A 15,520-nucleotide genomic window follows, 5' to 3' on the forward strand; every position below is an offset into this window, starting at 1 on the left:
TGATTGGATTGTGGCAGCCATTTTTAGCCTCTGAAACCTGCAGAAGGAGCACGTAGGTTTTTAATTTTTATTTATTTGTTAATGATTCAATGATTTACTAAGTCAAACATTCAAAACATACTGCTGGTTGCATTAGCAAAAGAGCAATGTAAAAGCACTCCACAATTTTTCAACGTCGCTCTTACACTGTTTTACTGACTATACAAGACATAACTTTAGTCTACTGGAAGGACCGTGGTGCCTTGCATCCTGCCCCTGAATGACTGAGTAACCGTGACCTCTGTTAAACTACATCACCTCTCTGGGCCTCAGATTCCTTATCCATAAAATTAGAGAGCACACTAAGTGGTCTCTAAGGTTCTTTTCAGCTCTAAAATTCAATTGCAGTGCCAGTTTAAGTAGGAGCATAAGGTACACCAGTACCAAAGAAATTTATTCATGTTTAGTTGCTGAAGTAGTACTGTTTATATATGGAATAATGGTTCCAGGAAAAACATAGAGTAAAAGACAAAACAAACTATTACATCTTCCTAAATATTCTGATTTACTAATTTTCTACAAAATTAAAATGAAGGACTTTGAAATTAATATGCTTTATGGTATATAAGTAAGAATATTATGTGAGATAGCTTTAATACCACTAATGAAACAATAACAATAATACTGTCCTCATTTGCATTCACATTGGTTTATGACAACCAGGTTTATAAGTTCTATGAATTCAGTTTCAAAATTCAATCATTACTGAGATTTGTTTACAAGTAAATGCTCCTGATTTAGGATTATAAACCACCGATAAGCTCATGAAAAAGTATCAACATCACCAAGAATCAAAGAAGTGAAAATCATAGTAATGAAATACCATTTTCTACTCCTTACATTAATAAAGATTGAATGGAAGGGTAAGTTGGCAAACCTTTCCAAGGGAAAATTTGGTGATATATTTGGAATTTTATCTATCTTTGACCTGAGGTCTTTTATCTGTAGAAATTTAAACAGATACTCTCCTGAAAATGTCAAAATATTGTTGGAAAAAATTAAAGAAGACCTAATTAAATGGAGAGACATTCTATGTTCCTAAATTGGAAGGCTTTTTTTTGTTTTCTTTTGTTTGTTTGTTTGTTTGTTTTTTTGAGACAGAGTTTCGCTCTGTCGCCCAGGCTGGAGTGCAGTGGCCGGATCTCAGCTCACTGCAAGCTCCGCCTCCCGGGTTTACGCCATTCTCCTGCCTCAGCCTCCCGAGCAGCAGGGACTACAGACGCCCGCCACCTCGCCCGGCTAGTTTTTGTATTTTTTAGTAGAGACGGGGTTTCACTTTGTTAGCCAGGATGGTCTCGATCCGCTGACCTCGTGATCCGCCCGTCTCGGCCTCCCAAATTGCTGGGATTACAGGCTTCAGCCACCGCGCCTGGCAATTGGAAGGCTTAATACTATTAATACTTAAAGCAATCCATAGAGTCAATGCAATTGTTATCATAATTCCAATGGCATTTTTTGCAGAAGTGAAAAAGTGGATCCTTGAATTTATATGTAATTGCAAGGGGTCTCAAATAGCAAAACATCTTGAAAAGAAAAGTTGGAGGGATTCATACTTCCCAAATTAAAAACTTACTATAAAGATGTAGCAATCAAAGCAGTGTGGTACTTACATAAGTTTAAATATATAGATAGACATATAGCAGTCTCCCCTTATGTGCAGTTTTGCTCTCTGCAGTTCCAGTTACCCGCAGTCAATGTCAATCATGGCCTGAAAATGTTAAATGGAAAATTCCAGAAATGAAAAATTTATAAGTTTTAAATTGTGTGCCATTCTGAGTATGGTATAATTGTTCTATTTTATTATTAATTGTTGTTTTTTTTTTTTTTTTTTTTTTTTTTTGAGACGGGGTCTCGCTCTGTCACCCAGGCTGGAGTGCAGTGGCCGGATCTCAGCTCACTGCAAGCTCCGCCTCCCGGGTTCACGCCATTCTCCTGCCTCAGCCTCCCGAGTAGCTGGGACTACAGGCGCCCGCCACCTCGCCCGGCTAGTTTTTTGTATTTTTTAGTAGAGACGGGGTTTCACCGGGTTAGCCAGGATGGTCTCGATCTCCTGACCTCGTGATCCACCCGTCTCGGCCTCCCAAAGTGCTGGGATTACAGGCTTGAGCCACCGCGCCCGGCCTAATTGTTGTTGTTAATCTCTTACAGAGCTTAATTATAAATTAAACTTTGGGTATACATGTTCACTGAGAAAACATTATATACATATATGAAAAAACACAGTATGTATAGGGTATGCTACTTTCTGCAGTTTCAAGCACCCACTGGGGGTCTTGGAACATATCCTCTGTGACTAACTGGGGACTACTGTATAGACCAATGCAATAGAATTGAGAGTCCAGAAATAAAACCATCCGTCCATGGCCATTTTTTTGACAAAGATGCCAAGACCATTCAGTGGGGGAAACAATCGTTTCTTCCAAAATGATGCTCAGATAACTAAATAGACACATGAAAAGAATGAATTTGGACCCTTATCTCATACTATATATAAAAACTACCTCAAAATAAATCAACAACCTAAACATGAAAACTAAAATTATAAAACTCCTAGAAAACAATAGGGATAAATTTTCATGACTGTGATTGGGCAATGAATTCTTATATGTGACCCCCCAAAGCATATATAACAAAAGAAAAAAATTAATAAATTGGATTTCATCAACATCCAAAACTTTTATGCATCAAAAAACATAATCAAGGCCGGGCACGGTGGCTCAAGCCTGTAATCCCAGCACTTTGGGAGGCCGAGGCGGGCGGATCACAAGGTCAGGAGATCGAGACCACAGTGAAACCCCGTCTCTACTAAAAATACAAAAAAAAATTAGCCGGGCGCGGTGGCGGGCGCCTGTAGTCCCAGCTACTCAGGAGGCTGAGGCAGGAGAATGGCGGGAACCCGGGAGGCGGAGCTTGCAGTGAGCCGAGATCGCGCCACTGCACTCCAGCCTGGGCAACAGCGTGAGACTCCGTCTCAAAAAAAAAAAAAAAAACATAATCAAGAAAGTAAAAAGACAACCTACAGAATGTGAGAAAGTATTTGCAAATCGTATATCTGATAATGATCTAACATCCAGAATACATAAAGAAACTATAATTCAACAATCAAAAACAAATAATCCAATTACAAAATGGACAAAGGACTTGTACAGACATTTCTCCAAAGAAGATATACAAGTGGCTTACAAGCACATGCAATGATGTTCAACATCAGTAGTCATGAAGGAAATGCAAATCAAAATCACAATTAAGTACCTCTTTACACCCACAGGGATGGCTATGATACAAAAGTGAAAAATAACAAATGCTGGCAAGGATGCAGAGAAATTGGAAGCCTTGTACATTGCTGGTGGAAATGGAAAATGGCCCAGGCATGTGGAAAACAGTGGCAGTTTCTCAAAAAGTTAAGTATAGAATTACCATATGACCCTATAATTCACTGCTAGGTATATACAGTTGACCCTTAAATAATATGGGATTAAACTGCATAGGTCCACTTATATGTAGATTTTTTTCAATAAATATGTTGAAAATTTCTTTGGAAATTTGCAACAATTTGAAAAAATTTGCAGATAAACCATGTAGCCTAGAAAGTTTTTAAAAATAAGAAAAAGGTTAGGTATATCATGAATGCATAAAATATATGTAGATACTAGCCTATCATTTACTTTCTTAAAATGTACACTAATCTATCATAGAAAGTTAACATTTATCAAAATGTACAGACACAAACACATACCATACATGGTGCCATCTGAAGTCAAAAGAAATGTAAAGATGTAAAACAAATGTAAAGATGCAGTATGAAATCATAACTGCATAAAATTAACTGCAGTATATATTGCACTATTGTAATAATTTTATAGCCAACTCCTGTTGCTGTTGCAGTGAGTTCAAGTGCTATGAGTATCTCTTTACAACGATGTGTGATGCTAATCATCTCTGCGTGAGCAGTTGGTCTCTGTAGTAAATTGTGTATCATAGTAAAAAGTGATTTCTCGTAGTTCTCACATATTTTTCAGGTTTAGTGCAACAGCATAAACAACCGTAAGATCCATTCAAAGTGCCACCAGTGGTGCTGGAAGTGCTCCCAAGAAGCAAAGTCATGACATTACAAGAAACAGTTGAATAACTTGATATGTACCCTAGATTGAGGTCTGCAGCTGTGATTGTCCACCATAATAAATGAATCCAGCATCAGGACCATTGTAAAAAAAAAAAGAAGAAAAGGAGATTTGTGAAGCTCTCAGTGCAGCCATGCCAGCAGGCAAGAAAACTTTGCATTTTGTTTCAAAGTATCTTGTTATCGTGTATTGAAAATGCAGCTTTTCTGTAGGTGCAGGATTGTTACAAGAAAGGCCTACCTATAGACTGTAATATGATTTCAGAAAAAGTGAAATCATTATATGAAAACTTAAAGCAAAAGAAAGGTGAAGTATCTAAAGCTGGAGAATTTAATGCCAGCAAAGGATGGCTTGATAATTTTAGAAAGATATTTGGCTTAAAAAACATCAAGCAACAGGAGAAGAAGCTTCTGCTGACTAAGAGGCAGCAGACAAGTTCTCAGATGCATTAAGAAAATCGTTGAGGAGAAGAATATCTGCCTAAACAGGTTTTGGATGCAGATGAAAGTGCCCTATTCTGGAAAAAAAATTCTACCTAGGATATTTATTAGTAAGGAAGAGAAGTGAGCACCCACATTTAAGGCAGGAAGGGATGGGCTAACTCTACTGTTTTGTGCAAATGCAGTCAGGTTTATGATCAGGACTGCCTTTACCTATAAAGCTGCTAACCCCTGAGCCTTGAAGGAAAAGGATAAACACAAGTTAACAGTCTTTTGATTGTACAACAAGAAAGCCTCAACAATGAGAAGAACTCTTTTTCTGCTTTAGTTCCACCAATGCTTTGTCTCTGAAGTCAGGAAGTATCTGGCGAGCAAGAGATGCCTTTTAAAGATATTTTGATATTGTACAATGTCCTTGGCCACCCAGAACCCCATGAGTTCAATGTCAAGGGAGTCAAAGTGGTCTACTTGCCCCCAAACACAACATCTCTAATTCGGCCTCTAAATCCAGAGGTCATAAAGATCTTTACGATTCATTATGCATGGTACTCTAAGGAAAGCATTGTCAACACTACGGAAAATAACCCCAGTAGAAAAAATATCATGAAAGTCTGAAAGAATTACGCCATTCATATGCCATTATGTTACAGAAAAAGCCATGAAAGCCATCAAGCCCAAAACAATAAATTCCTGCTGGAGAAAACTGGGTACCAATATTGTGCATTGCTTCATAGGATTTATAACAGAGCCAATGAAGGAAATCATGAAAGAGATTGTGGATATGACAAAAATATATAGAGGGTGAAAGATTTCAGGATATGGATCTTGGAGAAATTCAAAAGCTAATAGACACCACACCGGAGGAATGAACAGAAGATAACTTGACGGAGATGATTGCTTCTGAGCCAGCGCCAGTTGATAAGGAAGAAGACATAGAAGAAGCAGTGCCAGAAAACAAATGGACATTAGACAATCCAGTAGAAGATTTCCAGTTATTTAAGATTGCTTTTGACTTCTCTTATAGCATATCATAGAAGCACACTTCTATGATATGGTCACTGAAACTAAAGGAAACAGTGGGAGAGGATTGGTACCATATAGAAACACTTTTATTAAAATGAAAAAGCAAAAAAGTCAGACAGAAATTTTGAGGTATTTTTGTAAAGTTATACTGAATGTGACTTCCTTTCATGCCTCGCCTCCCACCTCTTCCACCTCTGCCACCTCTGGGATAGAAAGACCAACACCTCATCTTCTTCCTCCTCCTCAGCTTACTCAGTGTAAAAACAAGGATGAAAACCTTTATGATGATCTACTTTCTCTCAATGAATAGGAAATATATTTTCTCTTCCTTATGATTTTCTTAATAAGATTTTATTCTTTTTTTTTAGCATTCTTTAAGAATAGTATATAATACATATACAAAATATGTGTTATTTTGACTGTGTATGCTATTGGTAAGGCTTCTAGTCAACAGTAGGCCATTCGTAGTTAACTTTTGGGGTGTCAATAAAGTTATATGTAGATTTCAAACTGTACAGGAGGTCAGTGCTTCTAACCCTTGTGTTGTTCAAGAGTCAACTGTACACAGAAATAATTGAAAACGTACTCAAACAAGTGCATGTACACAATGTCATAGCAGCACTATTCACAATAGCCAAAGGGTAGAAACAGCCAAATGTCCAACAGCAGAATGGATCAACAAATTGTGGTATATCCATATAACACAATATTATTCACTCATGTAAAGGATCATTCATACATACTGATGTACACTATAATGTGGATGAACCTTAAAAAACATGCTAAGTGAAAGAAGCAAGACACATAAAATCACATACATGATTCCATTTTTATACAATATCCAGATTAGATAAACCTATAGAGACGGAACACAGATTGGTGGCTGTTGGGCTGTGGGAAGGAGAAATGGGGATAAACTGCTCAAAGAGTAAGAGCTTTACTTGGAGTTATGGAAATGTTTTGGAACTAAATAGAGGTGGTGGTTACACAACATTGTGAATATACTAAACACTAACGAATTCTGTTCACTTAAAAAATGGTAAATTCAACATGAATTTCACCTCAAATTATTTTTACACTTAGTAAAGTTTTCTATGTAATGGTGTTATGTATGATTTCCTTTGTTGTTTATCTGTCTTTTCTAAAGTTTAATAATAAGCAGTATTGTTTTAATTATTAGGAATGAATTGTTTTTAAAAAAATGATAAAAATACCCCAAGAACCTCACAATTTAAAACTACTCTTTAAAGAAAGTGGGAAATATGGCCAAGAAAAATTTAGGTATCGTTTTTACACACTTTAAAACAAATACATTTTTAAACAATATATTTAAAACGTAACATTTATAATTTTCATCTCTGTTCACTAGCAATTAAATTTCTTTCCATATATTGTTTCCCAGAACTTTTTAAAGGTAAATTAAAAGAATGGCAGCAGAAAAATTCATTGACTTATTTTAGAACTAGTGCCTTTGCAGGAAAGGAGAGTTGGTGAAAGGGACTGAGAGATTGGGATGAAAAGGTAAATTCAAATCTTACTTTTACAAAAGGAACAACTAGCCATTTAGAGAATGAGAAAAAAGGCCGGGCGCGGTGGCTCAAGCCTGTAATCCCAGCACTTTGGGAGGCCGAGACGGGTGGATCACGAGGTCAGGAGATCGAGACCATCCTGGCGAACACCGTGAAACCCCGTCTCAACTAAAAAAATACAAAAAACTAGCCGGGCGAGGTGGCGGGCGCCTGTAGTCCCAGCTACTTGGGAGGCTGAGGCAGGAGAATGGCGCAAACCTGGGAGGCGGAGCTTGCAGTGAGCTGAGATCCGGCCACTGCACTCCAGCCTGGGCTACAGAGCGAGACTCCGCCTCAAAAAAAAAAAAAAAAAAAAGAGAATGAGAAAAAAGTTCATTTCACAGCTGCCTTTGTTTTCTCTCTCTTACTCTATCTGCATAATATAGAACTAAGAGAAAGTAAATGCACAACACTTTTTTTTCTTTAATCATAAAACTATTCCCTGAATAGTTTCGTTAGAGTAGTTGAGCTTTGTTTCGAAAAAATTAGAGAAGCAATAAAGAAGAAAGATTTGCAGTTCTCATTGCTTCTAATTTTCTTCGGTAATGAGTTTTCGGCTTAAATGTGTATGCAATTTGTCCTTTTTCCTTACGGTAGCCAAGTTTCGTTGTGGCACTCAATTTTTCTGTTGAGGAAAAACACAAACATTAGTATCAGCCCAAAGTGAGAGTGGAAAACCTTTGGAAGAACATGGAAGGTGTTATTGAAAAGAAGAATAGATCAAAGATTTTAATTTTTTCTTTTTATTAGTCATGTAGCAGAAAAATATAAATAATAAAACAATTAGATATTGCCAAGCAAAACAATGGCTTAAATTGTTTCTCACAGCGTGGTTTGCTGACCACCTGAATCAAATTTTTCCAGGATGCTTGTTAAAAATACAAAGGATAGGTTCAACTCCAGAACTGCTGAAGCAGAGACTAAGGGGGTGAAGCAAGGTTAAAATGAAACTACACATAAACACACACAGTCTAAGCCAGAAGCCAGAGGAGGAAAAATGGCCCACTCCCTGTTTTTGTAAATAAAGTTTTATTGGAACACACTCACAGTCTATGGCTGCTTTTGAGCTACAATGGCAGAATTGAGTATTTGTGACAGAGATGATACAGCCTGTAAAACTTAAACTATTTATTGTTTGGCCTTTTACCAAAAAGTTTGCACCCCTTCTCTAAGCAAATGCCTCTCAAGCTGTATTGTGGATACAAATCACCTGGGAATGATTTTAAACAGATGACTCTGATTCAGTAAAATCTGGAATAGGCCTAAGAGTCTGTGTCTTTATAGATTCCCAGGTGAAGCTCATGCTGCCATCTTGCAGATCAGATTGGAGTCGAAATGCTCCAGAATAGAGGTTCTAGAGTACGAGGAATGTACCTTCTCAGCTCCAACACAGACCTACTGGTTCAGAAACTCTGTGGATGGGATCCAGCAATCCATGCCTTATTGAGACCCCCAAGGTAATTCTGATGCATGGCAAAGCTTGAGAGCCACTTATCCTTATGCTACATTATCCAATATGCTAACTGTCCACATTATCCTTATGCTAACTGAAACTTGACAACCACTATCTTCAGAGAGCCTGAAATTATATGTTCATGTTACATTCCATTATCACTGATTCTCCTAAACACAATATTATGTTGGTTGATCATAATAATCAAAAGGGAAGGAGACACTGTATGAAATTGCCACTAAATGTCACATTATTTATTTTTCCCTTGTATCTTCAGTGTGGTGGTTTTAAAGACATAAAATTTAAAATGTGTCTCCACTGATTTAATATAGTTTAATATGTTACTTTTGGGGACGTCTATTTTCATGGCTGCACGAAATAGCTCCAAATGCCATGTCATTTCTGAAATGAGCAACAGAGGGAGCTAGTGTTATAATATTAATCCTTCAGGATGGGGCATTTTCACACTGGCTGAATTAGTGAAGGAATAGCTTCATGACTCATCCTTGAGTAAAATGTTATTGTTTGGATTTATAGTTTCTACTGTCCATGTTCGATACAGTCCTTTCCAATGCCAAAACAGCTATATATTCAAAATGACTGACACCTGCAAGCAATTAGATTTGATTACTGTCAATATTCACAGGCTTCCTTACATGTTCAAATGAGGTTGAAGCTACCAGAGCTTATGAAAACACAGATTCTTTTCTCATTAAATGTAAGGTTTTTGGGAGAGGGGGGTGTTAACATAATCATGAGAATCAATCTAATAAGACAGAACAATCCCTTTCCAGGATCTAAGAGAAACTGAGACCAACAGGTAGATGCTTCAGGGCATTTGCTAGAAGTGGCTATTTGGATACGTGATATGATAGGAAGAAGCAAGCCATGTAATGCTGAGCTGAATGATGTCCCTTACTGGTAGCACCAGAAGGAATACAAACCGTTAGCCATAATTGTCCAATTTGTCAGCAGGAGAGACAATGTTTACAAAATGCAATGGAACATATTCCCAGAGGTGAAGAACCAGCACACAGATGGCAAGTAGACTATATTAGGCTGCTGCCATTAGCACCGGGAAGATTTAAATGGGTTTTGACTGGCATGGATTCAGGACTTGGCTTTGCTTTTCCAGTCATACAAACTAATGTCAATAATATAGTTAAAGGATTGAAACAGAATATACTGTATCAATTTGGCCTACCAACTGACATTTCTTCTGATCAAAGATACCATTTCCTGGCACATTCTGCACAATACTAGGCAGAGTACCCAGGGCAGTGAGTACTCAGTGATGTTTGCAGATGTAGGAAGAGATGGATGGAGAACCGAATGACTGATTGAATTGACAGATTAAAAGAGGTAGTTGAAGTCTAATGAAGGCATTATCAGTGTGAATGAAAGAAAAACAAACTAGAGAAACATCGTATAGGTGGAATCTTAGAGTTTGATCATTGTTTGGATACAGAGATCAGTGAAACAAAAATGGCTGATGAAAGAGAGATGGTATCTTGAACATTAATAAAAGAATCAGAAAGCTAATTGAGTTTGGGAGGAAAACTAATTGAGTTTGGAAAAGATGAGTTTCATTTTAGACTGAATTGGAAGTGCTAGAACATCATTTAGGACAAGCTAAACAAGAGGCTGTTGGCATTGCAACTTTAAGTCTTAGATGAGAGGTTTAGAATGGAAATAGAGATTGGAATTATCTTTATAGAGATCTTAGGATAGTTTAGATAGATGATATATTCAATTACAAATTTACTGATATGTTCAATAAGCATTTATCAAAGACTTGAGGGTTCTAGGCACTGGGTTACAGGCTGAGTATAATAAGCGCCAACATTTGTTGAGTGCTTATACAGTAGGCATTGCTTGGTGCTGGGAATGGAGCAGGGGACTTAGATGAAACTTAGATCCTAGTGGGGGTAGACCGAAAATAAAATTAATAAGTAAAATATATGCTATTAGATGGTGATATGTAGAAAAGGAAAGCCAGAAGGTGGGATAGAAAATGTTAGGGTTAAGTACTTTCAATTTTAAATGAAGTAGTTAGGGAAGGCCTCACCGAGAAAGTGACATTTGAACAAAGACCAGAGCAGATAAAGAAGCAAAGGTATCAGGGAAACAAATGTTCCAGGCAGAGCAGAAAGCAGCAGTATGAACACTAAGTGCAAAGGCCCAAGGGTAGGAACGTGCCTGGAGCACTGGAGGAATGGTTAGAAGGCAGGTGTTTCTGCAGCAAGGGTAGAGTAGAAGGACGTAATGTCAGGCAGGTAGCAGACACCAGCTCCTGTAGGCATTTTAGGCTGCTGACATGATTTTCGTGGAGGAGTGATATGACCTGACTTAAGTTCTAGTAATATCAGCCAGGCTTCTGTTGGAAATTATAATTAAAAGGGAAAGAGCAGAGGTAGTTGAGAGGCTAATCCAGCTAATCCAGACAAGAAATGATGGTGCTTGGGACCAGGTTAATAGTAGTGAGGTGGACAGCATTGGTTGTATTCTGGGTATATGTTGAAAGTAGAGCCAACACTGTGGGGAAAAGAAAGAGAGATCAGACTGTTACTGTGTCTATATAGAAAGAAGTAGACATAAGAGGCTCCATTTTGTTCTGTATTTGAGATGCTGTTAATCTGTAACTCTACCCCCAACCCTGTCTTTGCAAAAGACATGTGCTGTGGTGACTCAAGGTTTAACAGATTTGGAGATGTGCAGGGTGTGCTTTGTTAAACAAATGCCTGAAGGCAGCTTGCTGGTTAAAAGTCATCACCATTCTCTTAATCGCAAGTACCCAGGGACACATACAATGCGGAAGGTCACAGGGACCTCTGCCTAGGAAAGCTAGGTATTGTTCAAGGTTTCTCCCCATGTGATAGTCTGAAATACAGCCTCCTGGGAAGGGAAAGACCTGATCGCCCCCCAGCCTGACACCCGTGAAGGGTCTGTGCTGAGGAGGACTAGTACAAGAGGAAAGAAGGCCTCTTGGCAGTTGAGACAGAGAAAAGCAGCTGTCTCCTGCCTGTCCCTGGGCAATGGAACATCTTGGTGTAAAACCCGATTGTATGTTCTATTTACTGACAAAGGAGAAAAGCGCCTTAGGGCTGAAGGTGGGACGTGCTAGCAGCAATGCTGCTCTTTAATGCACTAAAAAGGTTTATGGAGATGTTTACATTTGCATATCAAGGCACAGCACTTTTCCTTAAACTTATTCATGTCACAGAGATCTTTATTCATATGTCTTTCTGCTGACCTTCTCCCTACTATGATCTTATTATCCTGCCACTTCCCCTTTTCCAAGATGGTAAAGATAATGATCAATAAGTACTGAGGGAACTCCGAGACCGGTGCCAGCGGGGGTCCTCTGTATGCTGAGCGCTGGTCCCCTGGGCCCACTTTTTCTTTCTCTATACTTTGTCTCTGTGTCTCATTTCTTTTCTCAAGTCTCTCGTTCCACCTAACGAGAAATGCCCACAGGTGTGGAGGGGCAGGCCACCCCTTCAAACACAACTCGTAGATTGATTGTGGAGCATAAGAAAAAAAGAATAAAAGATGATTCCAACATTATTTACCCTGAGTAATTACGAGAATGGTGTTATACCTGACTGAAGATGAAGAAGGCTGAGATGGAGTTTGTGAGAAGTAAGGATTGGGAGTAGTTTTAAACATGTTAATTGTGCAATACTCATTAGACAATCCAGTGAAGTTAGAGAAGCCTGTTTTATATGAGTCTGGAGTTCGGGAGAATTCTGAGTGGGAAATCCAAATGCAAAAGTTGTCCTGTACATATGATGTTTGCAGCCTGAAACTGTTTATCTCTTGGCGATCTCATCAAGAGAGTCAGTGTAGAGAGAAAAGGAGATCAAAGGTTTTTAGGGTCAGAGAAAACTATAGGAACAAAAAAGGGAGTGACTATCAAGGAGTGTATACTAAAGGGAGACACATATGGAAATAAGCGTTAAGTGTATTTGTACTATAGAGGGGTTCAAAGGAGATAGAGAGGTCAAGACTACCAAAGAAATGAAGGATCAAGAAAGGTTTGATAGAGAAAAACTTACTGGAAGTGCAGGGAGGATGAGGATCTTCCAGACAGAGAGAAATGACATTAACAAATCCAGTTTGTTGTGGCAGGGTAGTGAAGAGTAATGACTCTGGAGCCAGAGTGCCTGGAGTTGAATCCCGGCTCTGCCACTTACTAGATGTGTAATGTTGGTTGAATCACTTAACCTCTCGGGGCCTCAGTTTCCTCATCTATAAAATGAGGATAATAATACATACATAGGGTTGTTATCTGGATTAAATAATAAAATATTTGTAAATTTCTTAGACTACATGACACTTTGCATGTTATACATAAGTTTTAATTAAATCTATAGAGATTTGGAACTTTATGGAACAATTTGGAAATTACAGTGGTTGGGGTATAGAGTAGGTGGGGAGAGGAAATGGTGTCTAAGGCTGGAAATGCAGATGAGGGCCAGCTCACAGAGACTCTTCGTGTTATGGGAAATAATTTGAACTTTTCCAGTAAGCATTTAGTCAGATTCGTGTTTTTGAAACAATTCTAACAGTAGGGTGAAGGTTACCAAGTGATAAGGTGAGATTAGAGGCCGAGTGAAGCAGAGATTGTGTGACAAGAAAGAGCAGATGTGAACAAACTGGAGAGTGTTGAGCAGATACAATTAACAAGGCTTGGTCATCAGTTAAATGTGAAGAATGAGGAAAATTACAAAGGCTGAAATGATTTCCAGATTTTCTATTGTGTTACTGGTTAGCTGATGATCCATTTTGTTAGAAGGAATACAGGAGGCCGGGCGCGGTGGCTCAAGCCTGTAATCCCAGCACTTTGGGAGGCCGAGACGGGCGGATCACGAGGTCGGGAGATCGAGACCATCCTGGCTAACATGGTGAAACCCCGTCTCTACTAAAAAATACAAAAAACTAGCCGGGCGAGGTGGCGGGCGCCTGTAGTCCCAGCTACTCGGGAGGCTGAGGCAGGAGAATGGCGTAAACCCGGGAGGCGGAGCTTGCAGTGAGCTGAGATCCGGCCACTGCACTCCAGCCTGGGCGGCAGAGCGAGACTCCGTCTCAAAAAAAAAAAAAAAAAAAAAAGAAGGAATACAGGAGGAAGAACATGTGTTAAAGACAGATAATACTCTGTTTTGTGAATGTGGGTTTGAGTACATCTGTGACATTCTGGTTGAGATGTTCTGGCACTATAGGAAATGGAAACATGGAATGCGATGTGATATAAGGCTGTGACTACAGGAGAGGGGTCCAGGCTAGAAATATAGATTCAGAAGTCATCATCATGCTGGTGGTTGGAGGAGTCATAAAATTGGCAGGAATGTCTCAGGAATTGTGTATAGAATGAGAAAGCCAAAGCAGAGCCCTGCAAAGCATCAGCACTTGGAAATGAGAAGGCTGAAAAGGAAGCAAAACTGTTACAGAGGTAGAAGCAACAAGAAAGAGAAGCCAAGGAAGAGGGAATATCAAGGGAGATAAGGACTGGAAGCCAAATGCTGCATAGAGAAAGGTCAAGGGGGTGAAGACAAAAGAGATTTCGTTAAGTGTGGCAATTATGAGATCACTGGCTCTCCACCAGAAAGGTGAAGTGCTGAAAGCAGGAAGCTAATTACAACGGGTGTAGCAGACACAGTTGGTGCCCCTCCCATATTTCTTTGGCATTCACTATTTCCAACCTTGCCAATGGTGTCCTACTGAAAGCACCTGCTACTTTATATGAGGGCTTTTTCATTAGCAAGAGCCCAGCCTTGTCTTGGAGTTGGTCAGATGTGCCAGAGTTAATGCCTGCAGGAGCAGCCCACAGTGATTTAAGATGTGAGTTGATTGGTAAGTACCCCAGTATTCCTCTTGCAAGGAGAAAGCACCCTTAAGATATGTTCTACAGTTTCCCAAAGATGCCAAATGAGATTCAAATCCCAGTTTACCACAATAGTAATCTAAGATAAACACATTCTCTATTGACTTTTTTCCTACCTTGACTCATTTCCTTTTCTCCTAGCAAAGATTATCCCCCAAGTAAACTACTCCCATCAAATTCTAATCAGAGCCTGTTTCTGGGTGTGCCCAACTGATGACAAAAGGTCATAAAAGTTGGCCGGGCGCGGTGGCTCAAGCCTGTAATCCCAGCACTTTGGGAGGCTGAGGCGGGCGGATCACAAGGTCAGGAGATTGAGACCACAGTGAAACCCCGTCTCTACTAAAAATACAAAAAAAAAATTAGCCGGGCGCGGTGGCGGGCGCCTGTAGTCCTAGCTACTCAGGAGGCTGAGGCAGGAGAATGGCGTGAACCCAGGAGGCGGAGCTTGCAGTGAGCCGAGATCGCGCCACTGCACTCCAGCCTGGGCAACAGCGTGAGACTCCGTCTCAAAAAAAAAAAAAAAAAAAAAAAAAAAAAAAAAAAAAGGTCATAAAAGTTTTAAGAGGTGAAGATAAAAAAGAATTAAAATATTTAAACTGTTTATGAATGAAAAAAGATAGAACCGTAACTAGAAAATGACATAGAATCATGAGACATTTTTTCTTTATGTCATGGGAGAAAAGTTTATATGCTGGGGGGACAGAAACTATAGGAAGGCGTAAGGGTGTAGGAGAAGCCATGCTGTAGTGGAGCAGGATCCCTGGAATAGGGGGAAGGCATGTGGTAGCACAAGGAGGGGTTAAGAGTTGAGGAAGAGGGATGCCTTTTTATTAAGTAAACAGAAAGGAGAGAGGATAGTGACAGTAACAAGTAAGAGCACAGTTGTGTATGAATGTTCTGGTAGCCAGAGAGCAGAAAGGGAGCTCATTTACTAACTGTGAAGGAGATTGGTGTGACAGTATAAGTCTATTGGCCAAGAAAAATGATAGAAG

General features: G+C 39.3%; 1 pseudogene; it reads right to left on the reverse strand.

Annotated features, from left to right (window-relative positions):
• The window catches only part of LOC123575228 (peptidyl-prolyl cis-trans isomerase A pseudogene), a 102,478-nt pseudogene that overhangs the window by 64,885 nt on the left and 22,073 nt on the right, over positions 1–15,520 (reverse strand).

This window comes from Macaca fascicularis, chromosome 8, assembly GCF_037993035.2.
Source record: "Macaca fascicularis isolate 582-1 chromosome 8, T2T-MFA8v1.1".
Taxonomy (NCBI): Eukaryota; Metazoa; Chordata; class Mammalia; order Primates; family Cercopithecidae; genus Macaca; species Macaca fascicularis.